Below are 11,059 nucleotides of genomic sequence, written 5' to 3' on the forward strand. Positions count from 1 at the left end.
GTTCTGGGAGCTTATTAAATTTCTTGGCAAACTTTCTAATGGCTTCATTACAGTCTGTATTTTTCTCTGTTGTTTCCTCAGAATTTTCGCCAGAATTTTTGATGGCTGAGCATTTGCATGGGAAAAAGTCAGAACATCAAATCTCCGCTCACAATTCATAATCACGCCCCAAGGTGGCATCAAGCGAAATGAGTGTCGCATTTATGTGATGTGCGCCCGGTGGGGCGGCGGGTGTGTGCGAAATCCACTTTCCCCGGAGGGCAGGGCCAAATTGATAATCATTTGCTTCATGGGAAGCTTGAAGAATTTGACAAAATATTAAGTCGCATAAATTCAAATGCGAGCCAAGCCGCACAAACTTACGAGGGCATAAAAAAGTTGCCCCGACAAATTAAAATACTTTCGGCTAAATACTTCCCAGAGCAACTAACCCACAAGTATGCACATTAGTGTAAGTCCTGGGCGAACATCCTCGTACGCGCTTTGCAAGTTTTTGAGCGATTTTCAGTGGCTCAATGCGCTCACATTGGCCCATTTCTACGCAACTTGCCAAACAAATATAAAAATAAATTGTTGTAATAAAGCGCCAAGCCCACACACACACACACACACATATACACACACCCACACACATTGGAGTTGAGGCTGCTTGGCTTAGACTTTGGCTGTATCTTTTCTATTGCCACGTTGTTGAAATCTATTAGCCACATTTAGTGTGGCTCATAAAATTCTATTGCATCATTTGTTTCTGGTAACTGGGCGGGTTCCGGTCCTGCTTCAGCTACTGCCTTTGCCACTGCCACTGGTTTAGTATCCTTTTCTGGTTTTTCGGCAAAAGCAAAAGCAAAAGTATTTCAAAACAAGTTTTCTGGCTGGCGAAACAATTTGCCGCGCTTTCGCACATTGCTTCTTGCTGCTGATAAGCAAATGAGTTTATGGACAGCCAGGGGATTGTACTCGCTCAAACATATATATACACACACACATTTACACCGCACCCGACCCCACTGAACCCTTAAGTGCTATGAGTTACAGGCATTGCATGTAGCCTTTCCCATCGTCCTGACCTCCACTTGGTTTGAAGCAACAGCGATGGCGTCTAATTTGTTCCCCAGCTCCTTGATGTTCTGTGGCCCAGTGGCTGCCAAGAGGCTTTTGGCCTAATGCGCTTCAAACTATGCAGCAGCACGCAAAACAATTCCAACTCGGCCAGCAGCAATTTCATATGATTTGCCATAAGTTTTTCATTAAAGCGAGTCCTAAAATTGGAGATTTAAGTACAGCAAAGGGTGAAAAACATATGTTAAGACTTATGAAATATTAGTGTAGGATAGACATAAAAAATATATTAAGCTTTTTCGATTAAAGATTTTGTAATTTTCAGAATATTTGAAATACAATTGTTGGTATAATTTCAAACACAGCCCATACAGGCTAACCCATTTTTTCTAAACTGCCACTGTAAGACCAGTGGCCACTCGTCAGATTTTGAATCAGAATCAAACCGATTTACCATAGAAATTATTATATAATAAACATACCTAAATATATATACCTAAATAAATAAGTATGAATCTCCACGTGCCTCGGGGCAGTCTTGTAAAAATAATGTATGTCATAATTATTGTTTTTATATGACAGTTCATCAAACTTAATATTATAGTATATATTTTTACGTTGTGCTTAGTTGCCTTGAAGACGGTTGCCGAAACGCAACCGAAATATATCGGAAGAAATTATAAGACTTTTGTTTTAATTTTTGCCAACAAATACTTGACCTGGAGCCGGAAAACATTAGAATAACACATAGTTTTAAGAGATTATATTATTAATATTTCGCAAAACCAAGCCAAAATGAACTGATTCAAACACCTGGGCTATAAATGTGTTAAATTTGGAGAGAGACTATTATTTTGACCGCATCTGTAAATTCCCCGACCACGATCTAAGTTGAGGGAATGGGTTTGAGGCTATCGATGGTCCTCGCTCATTGCCATTTCCATAGTCATTTTCGGAGCTACAGCCATGGCCATTCCCTGGCCTATACTGTGTGCCAAATGTCAATCACTTTGAAAATGTAGTCAAATCAACTGTCAAATAAGCGTTGCATTGCCATTGCTTTACATGCGAGTGTGTGTGTGTGGTGCGTGTGTGTGGTGTGTGTGTGTATGGTGTGTGCGCAGCACTCAACGGCAATTCAATTGAAATCAAATATGCAACAGCAATCGAGTTACCCAACGAGACGACTGCCACGCCCTCTCATCCCACTCGCCTCCTGGGGACTGCTATAAATGTTGCTTGGCGTGTTATGTAGGTGTTTGCAAGTATGTCACCACCATCACCCAGCAGGGGAAGTGGTAGAGGGAGAGGGAGGGGGATTGGTAGAGGGAGGGGGAGGTGGAATGGCCACAGCAGTGTGCAAACAAACATTGTTGTAATTGCTGAAAGTGTGTCAAAATGACAAACCAAACCGAGTGCTTGGAGACGTCGAGAGAACAACCTGCAACTTCCTTGGAACAGGTGCCCAAATAGATTGTTTGATTTTCCGTTGTTATGCCACTAAACACCTTCCTTAATCCTCGGGCTAGCCCTGAATGTTTGTTCCAAACGCCCCGGCTTACTAACTGCATATATCCTTACCAGTCCTTTTAATGGGCCAACTTAACTTACCAGGTACATCAATTCTTATACTAATTTGTGTGTCCGGAAACTTGGATTGAATGGTATTTCGTTCTAGTCAGGGTCCGAAAATAATCTTTATTTCCTTTATGAGATCACTGGGATTTTTATTTATTTATTTATTTATTTCCAATTTAGCTGGGTTTTCTAAACTTTGTGTGGACATTTAGAAATGAAAATCACAGTAGTCCTCTAAATATAATTTATCAAAAAAAAATAATGAAAATCACATAGTTGTCCTCTAAAAATAAAATCTCTAAAAAGAATATATTTTTAGGTCCTGCCATGCAATAGAATTCATTACAACTTAAATTCATTAAACACTTAATTTTACCTAATTCATAAAACATAACATCATAAAATGCTTTTGACTGTATTGTTAATTAAATATTTGTATAATGGCGGTTTTTTACGACCTTTAAATGTACACATTTAATTGAAGTTCAAACTCAAGCTCAATTTAAGCTTTGTATATCTTTATTATAACACAACGTTCTTAAGTTTTTCTTCACACACTTAGGTCTAAGGACTTTATTAATTTCTAGAGCATTTTGAAATATATTAATAAGACATCGAGTCCCCGTAGTTTTCAGTTCAACTGATAATCTCTTTTCAAAGTTTTAAGGATGACAACCTTTTCTTAGGGCAAATCAATTCCCATAGTAACGACTGGCCAGGCCCTAAGGATAACTTCACTTAATTTCAGCGCAAGCCGTAGATCCCTAGAAAATGGCAGCCGACACAACAACACCTGGCTAAGACACACACTCACACATACACCTGGTCGGAGAACCCACAAAGACACTGACAGACAGATCATTAGCAGGCAAGCGTAAAAAACGCTGATTAACGAGTCCTTGGGGAAAACAGGACTCCAAGCCGAAACGAACTAAACCGGCTTGCGGTCAAACTGCCGACGGCCTTGCTCCTCGGGCGTAGATAACTAACATAAATTTAAATTATGCTAAACAATGCCCGTTTCAAGGACATTGGCAATGACATTTATTGTATAATTTATAGCCCCTTTATTGGCGCCGAATGCCAATGGAGACTCTATAATATTGATTGCCAAATAATTGAGATTTTTTCTTGCGCATAAAATTTGTTGCCATATTTTATGGTCATACTAGAAAATTACTCAACCGCCCACATATATATATTTCCATGTGTGTGTGTGAGTGTGCAGTGTGCAGTGTGGGCGTGGCAAAGTAGGCCAAAGGAAAAAGGAAAACATAACTACGCTCAAAAGCTCGTTTGGCCGTTTATGATCTGGGACCAGAAGCAGGGCAATGTCCTCGGGCGTCAAAGTCATAGTAATAATCACAGGGAAAGGTTGCCCTGCCCTTGTCAGGGGGCGTGGCAAAGGGCCTCAATAAAATGCCGAATGCCGAAATAAAATCGAAATAAAAATCAGCAAAAAGGTGCGAATATATTGTCAAGGAAAAAAGCGGGAGCTTAGCCAAAATGGCCAGCCGAATGGCCTTAAATGAAAGGTGCAGGTGTGCTGGCGAAAAAAGATTTCCACCGAAATCTTTTTTTCCCCTCGTTGGGGTGTTGATTTGCCAAAGATTAGGGGCGGTCGGCCGCTGGCCTAATCCCCAAAAAGGAGACTCCCGAAAAAAAGAAACACACTCAGCTGACGAATAGGGGGGTGTCCTTAAAAGTTCAGCTGGAGAGTAGGCAATATATTTTTTTATATTTCTGTGAACAAAAGCTGCAATAGCCGGCCCGGAACAATGTTTATGGCTCTATGGCTATATAAACACCTACAGCAGCCATATAATTTACCGTTTTTTGCGAGTTAATAAAGCTAAAAGAAGGGGCATGGCAGTGATCCATCCCAGAGAGGTCTACAAAATTTTAATTATCAAATGGACAGCAAAGGAAAGTGAAAGAGTTTAGGGCTTTTTTTGTACCCATTGCCTTTTTTGTGAGTTTCTTTTAGTCATAAATACTTTCGAGACAAAAGAGACTTTTGTTAGTCCATTTACAATTTCTAGAAAGTATGTTAAACTTTTTTCCGTTGCAAATTTAAATTTGAAATAAAACAAATCTAGTTTACTATTTAAATATATCGTTTTGACCCCGGAAAATCTTTTTTTGAATGCAAAGCAATGTATGGGATTTTTACTGGAAATAGTTCATAAACATAAACTGGCACGGGAAACTTCTACTTATGAACCCCGCAAAGTCTGAGCCCAATTTATGCCTCGCAGGCAAAAAGCCACTTGCTTATCTCATTTCATGCAAATCCCATGCCCGAAAAGCACAGAACTTTGAGCGCAAATAAATTTACATTAGCGACAATCGACTTTCACATGAACTGGAAAAGCGGGGAGCGTTTTTCGCAAAATAAGGTTGCAGCTGGGGGAAACAGAGTCAAAAGTGAACGTCAACGGGAACGCACTTGCTGGGGATTAGCGCAAGGATTGACTTTAAGACGTCAGCCACTGGGTACGTAAGCACTCTGCCGGGCAATAAAGAAAAAAAAAGGCACCCAGCAAAAGAGCTGGCTTAGTGCGAGAAAAATTTGAGGAGGGGAGCAGCAGCGGCAGCGGCAGGATGTCTGCTGCGTCTGTGCCGACGAAATGGCATAAATTTCAAAGTTTATTGCATAAATTGTCGTATTTTGAAAATCTTATTGCCTTTATAATGCCCCGGCCAGGCACTGGGCCCACCTGTCTGCCCTGCGAGTCCTGCAACCTGCCAGGATTCCAGCGACTTGCGACTAGGACGTATCATTTACTTGTTTGTGGCAAAGGCGAAGGTAAAGGCGATGGCAAAGGCATGGCTCCTAGGCGCCTGTTGGCTGATGCTCGGCAGTTTTTATTGCGATAATAATCATAAAACATGCACTTAACAAGCAGCTTGAAATATGAGACCCAGCCGTAGCTCGAACTTAAATTTCTGCACATTTTATTGGAGCTGATTTATTTACCCGCGTACCCAGGGGGAAAGTGAAAAAGAAAACGGGGGAAAGTGGGAAATTGAGACTGCAAGTTGGAAATCAACCGTGACTTAATTGGGTATGTCGGCTAATTCATTTATAGGCACAAACAAATTTGTTAACAAATTTGCGCTAATACCATATGAAATATTTACACAGTTTTCCCTTTTCCTCGTATTTATACATACATACGAGTGTACGCCGTGCTGCCATAAATTCAATTGTGGGTAGTGTATCTTAAGTAAGCCTTGCGACCTTCAATGAGGCATGTGCCGGCAGCAACTCATTAAGCCGTTGGATAGGAAGCGATGTCCTGGCTTGGCTTGTTGTGTTTTTGGGTTTGGTTGGGAAATGGGGGTGGAAAAGCCCTGGGATGGGGTCGCGTTGGTAGCCTTGCTGCTGCGGTTTATTTTCGGCTGTTATTATTTGTTTAATGAAATAAACGCACGACTTTCATCTTCATAAAACGGCATTATGGCATTAGCGCCGCAAATTTATGAGGCTCACCCCTCTCTGCAAACTTAGCACCCTTCTGTCCGCAATTTTCTCCGAAAAGCAGAAAAACACAAGTGAAAAGCCAAGCTGAGAACATCGACTTGGAAATACTCTTTTAACCAAATTGTTTCTCATTTTGTTCAATTTTGCACTGTAAATACATTTTAAAAGAAATTAGAATATGTGTTGCTAGAAAATCTGTCGAAGACATACATGCTGAATTTAATGAGTAATATTATTAATTATACGATTTTTTTTTACATAGAAGAACCAAATTATTTTGCCAACAATTAATCAACTATGTCTGCAAACATGTTTTCCAATTATTATTTTTTACAAACAAGAGCCAATATCGTATTTAAATATAATATAATTTCCCTATAATTGTGTAACATAGTTTATCCTAAAGCATATTTATTTATTTTGGGTTTAACAAACCATTTTTTTTTATCCAATCGCTCAGCAAAAAAAAATGTATTCTAATTTGTTGGACCTTAATACTTTGCAAATATTTTCATGGTAATTATTAGTGCATAATTTTGTTTTAGCTATTTTGGTAAATATGCATTCCGCTGCATATAACTACATCATTTGATTTCACGAAACATCCAATTATTATGTATTTATTCATTTTACAAATGATAATCCCATCATTTTACTGAATATTTGTCTTGTTGGCTCAAATAACACATCCAATCAAAATTCCTTGTAAAATAAAAAGGAAAAAATTATGCAATCACGCGGCGTATAATTAGTCGGTGGGAATTTTCATATACCTCATGAAGAGTGCATAACTCGCTCTTTTTCCATTTAGTTGTGTTTTCGGTTGTGTTGATTTTTATGAAGTTCGCTGAGCTTTAAACTTTCTGTGGCATACTTTCCGGCGTGCGTGGGGTCACAAGCGCTACGTGGGGTCAAATTCGTGATGGCGAGGGGGAGGTGTAGGGCGGTGTGAGTGAGTGAGTGCGATAAACGAGAGTGGGGCGCTTAATGTGCCACTGTCGTTTCTGCTGCCATTGCAGTTACTTACTGCATCTGCTAACCTAATTCCCGGCGAAATGTCATGGCCAAAACGCTCCGTCATACAATCATTGGGCGCAATCAAGGCCCACACGCTTTGCATGCACCATTTGCAGGGCTCATTTGCCCCGAAAGCAGCCAGCCACAAAACCATAAAGCCCCACCGACACCCCAACATATAGAAAATGTAATTTTCATATTTCTTGCCAAAAGTTCTGGCAAGCCAACGACAGAGGCGGAAGGAAAGTTTCCCAGTGATGCATGGCTGGCCTCTTACCAAGTTCACAAGGCGCTGAAATGTCTACCATAAAGAATGGGAGTGTAGCAGGATGATGGAAAAAAACATCAGAACGCCAAGGATACATCCACATGGCATTAACAATTGATCAGAGAGGGGTTGGGGGATTGGGGGGTTAGGAAAACGAAAAAAGTGTTATCAAGAATTCGAGTAGACAACAACGAAAAATTGAAAAGAAATAATAGCAGGTGCCGAATTACATGAAAAATCACTTAGGAAAATTAAATTTCACATATTTTTCACTTCAACACCGAGACGTGCAATGTCTTTGAAGTTCCTCCATTTTTTTTTCTGCCAGCTGTGTGTTTCGCCACCGCAAAACATGAGTAATGCGTTGTGAGCTGCCAGGTGCTACGCATTGTCTCCAAATAGAAAACTTACTGCCGCTTCAAATTCATTTAAAGTCATCTAAATCAATTACATTATTCAGCACTTGCTGTCAAAAACAGGGAAGCAACTGCCAGAACTCGGGCACTTTGGCGATAAGGGAAAAACAAGAAAAACTACCAAAAAGCTAAACAAATCAAAATGTAAATCCAGCCGGAGTTGGAACAGCTGGGGGGCGAGGACTCCTTATCGAGCAGGAGGTGCCCTTCGAAATGCTTCTAGAATTGCACAAATAAAATATAAATACACACACAGACCATAGAATTTGAAAATCGTTTTTGTCGTTGTGCAGATTAGCAAATAATGCAGGAGTCGCAGACAGAAATAGAAATAGGAATCGGGACATCCAGCTCGGGATACACTTCTTGCGGCTGCTGCATCCCCTTGAGTATAAGCACCCGATACCGATATTTTTCCAGCTGCAACACAGAAAAAAACTTGGAACTAAATGAATTTTTTAATGTATTTATTCTAAAATCTTAAATTTTTAAAATTAATATGTAAAAATATTCTAAAATATACAATATTTTATAGGACAGTGGTAAGTAAACTTAAAAGACATGCTTAAATCTATTTGTTATAATAAGAATAATTTTAGCGGACACAAAAATAGATATTATTATAATTGAAACTATCAAAAAAATACAAAAAAAAAGTATTACCTAAAAATTACATAAAGCTTAGAACATATTTATACAGAAAAACTAGCTTATTAATAACCCTCCGTCATTCCCGGGTGTACCCAATTGATGGCCCATTTCTTGTGGTATTTCTCGCTGTGCATTTCTCCAGCTGCCTGGCTGTGGCCAATGATGCTTGACGTTTGGCCCTGCCAAGTCGTCGTCAACGCCACAGCACCTACATACGACGAAGGGTTTTCGGAGGCGAGCAGCCAGCCAAGACAAAGGCGAAAAACAAACAAACAGACAAATAAAAATACTCAAATCCGTTAGCCAAAGCCAAACAGGAGTCATCGTTGTCGGGCTGCTTGAAAGTTTCCACTCCACTGGCTCTCGAACGCATTTTCCGGGGCAACATCTTACACAGGGAAATTCTCGGATTCTTGGGGCATAAGCTCCGGCCACACGCACATCAATCACCATGATCCCAGACCACCGAAAAACAGTCGAAAACGGGGGCAACTTAATTCCTCATGTTACCTGCCCACAAAACTTAAGCAACATTTGATTGAAATCATTTTCAACAAGCCAAGTGATGGATGGCCAACATGTCGGGGGATTAGAATAATGACGATGGGAATCGACATTTGATTTTCTGCGGCTCGCCGCAAGTATTAGTTTGGCCTCAACTAATTGTTGGCAGTGATTCAGGCGACTAAGATGTGGGCATAAATATTTTTCCATCACGTTTTGTTCATTGCTACTTGAATTAATCTTTTGCGAAGTTGCAACTTAATTTTCCGCGACCCAATCGGAAAAGGCAAAAGCAAAAAGCTTTGAAGCTTTTACATCAATTTCTTGGCAAAAAAGTTTGCGCACAAAACTTCTTGGCCAAGTTTTATGAGTGCTGTAAAAGTTTATTAAAAAACCGCAAGCAAAATATTATTCCTAAAATGTAAAAGAATTTGAATGGCGGGGGAAATAAAAAAGGCGAAAACGTTGCAGTTAAGTGGTGACCTCTGAATCGGGTTAGCTTCAATTTAGTTAACTATTTCAAGGTCGCATAGACTGAGCCTTTTTTATTTAATCTATATGTTGATGTAGCGCAATCTGTTACAGGGTTCAATTAAACAACGCACACACACGGGCAAGAACGAAAATTGAATTTTAATGAATCAACGTTTGCACAGCCAGAAAGAGATGGAGATGGCGGGTGGAGAGGGAAGAGCAAGCGAGATAGTCGCACATGTCGCCGAATGGCAGCCATTTGTTTTGTGAAAAAATAAAATTGAAAAATAATTTTGTTTTACAAAAAATGGCTCTTCTGTCCTCCGGCTTAACGCCAGAGATTTGCCAATCGACATTGATTGATGAAAATTGATAAATTGTGAGCGCAGCAGATACCACGCGACGTATGAGCAACAAAACTAATTGTGCGAATTGCGTATACGACACTGTGCAACCTGCACTTAAAGTTTGTCATGCTTGCGAATTTATTTACGACATGTTCGGAGTTGGGAGTTAAGACTAGAAGAGCAACAGCGAGTGTCAGCAACAGACGATCAAATTGTAAAACTCCTGCACATAAATCTCGAGTTTTTTGTGTCCTCTTGTCATAACTTTCCCACACACACCCACACACCCACGAAGCACACTCACAGGCAGGACCGCACCTGTTTCGTCCTGGACTTTTTGTGCATTTTCATGAATTGCGTGACGCATTTTTACGTGCTTCCCCACCCGCAGACTTGTATTTTTTTGTGGGTCAACATGAAAAGCAAACATTTTACACAGAATTCTGCCTTAAAGCATTTACAATGTCTGGCCAAATAACTTTTTGATATCAAAATACTTACCAATACAGCAAACTTTTTCACAGAACACCCCGAAGCGGTGAAGAGCGAGGAACAAAAGCTAAACTTAAAATTTGAAGGTGACGCTGAAGCTGATTTTGATGGAGACTTTAAGAGCAGAGCATCGCCACGCCAATGGATACAATAATTTCTTATTGAATTTTCGTTCGCAGTTCGCAGTAAACCCCAGCCCGAGGGCTCCATTGGAAATTCATGAAACTTTGCCAAGTAATGTTTGTTTTTTCTGTTTCTTCCCCTCCCACATATTTTCCATTGTTGAAGTAATTTGCACGGCAAGGAAAACAAGCAGAATGCCAAAGCAAACAATTTGTGCCAGTGGAATATTTTTGATTGATTTCGTTTGCCTGGCGCTGGTAATTGGCCGGGTGGTCTACGCGATGGCCGGCGGCTTGTTAGCCAAAACACGGCAGCCGAATAATGCAAATGGAGCTGCATCGCCTAAGTGGCACCCGACACACAATTTTATATTATAAGCCACCGTAAAGGCCTAGCTCTGCTTTTGCTTTATTAGTATGCAAATTCCTCAACGCTACCGAACTAACAATGTCATTTCCGCATAAAAACGCCATGAACGCGCCACATTTCCGTCGCAATTGCCGCCATTTATAAAACGGTTCGCAATTTGGCCAGCAACAACAAGGGACGTGGCTTTCACCGTGAGCCAGCAAATTGTTGGTGTTAGTTTTTGCAATTGACAATGGTCGCGGAATGAAGCTGCTGCCACCTAATTGACCAGCTA

Source organism: Drosophila gunungcola (genome assembly GCF_025200985.1).
Source record: "Drosophila gunungcola strain Sukarami chromosome 3L unlocalized genomic scaffold, Dgunungcola_SK_2 000003F, whole genome shotgun sequence".
Taxonomy (NCBI): domain Eukaryota; kingdom Metazoa; phylum Arthropoda; class Insecta; order Diptera; family Drosophilidae; genus Drosophila; species Drosophila gunungcola.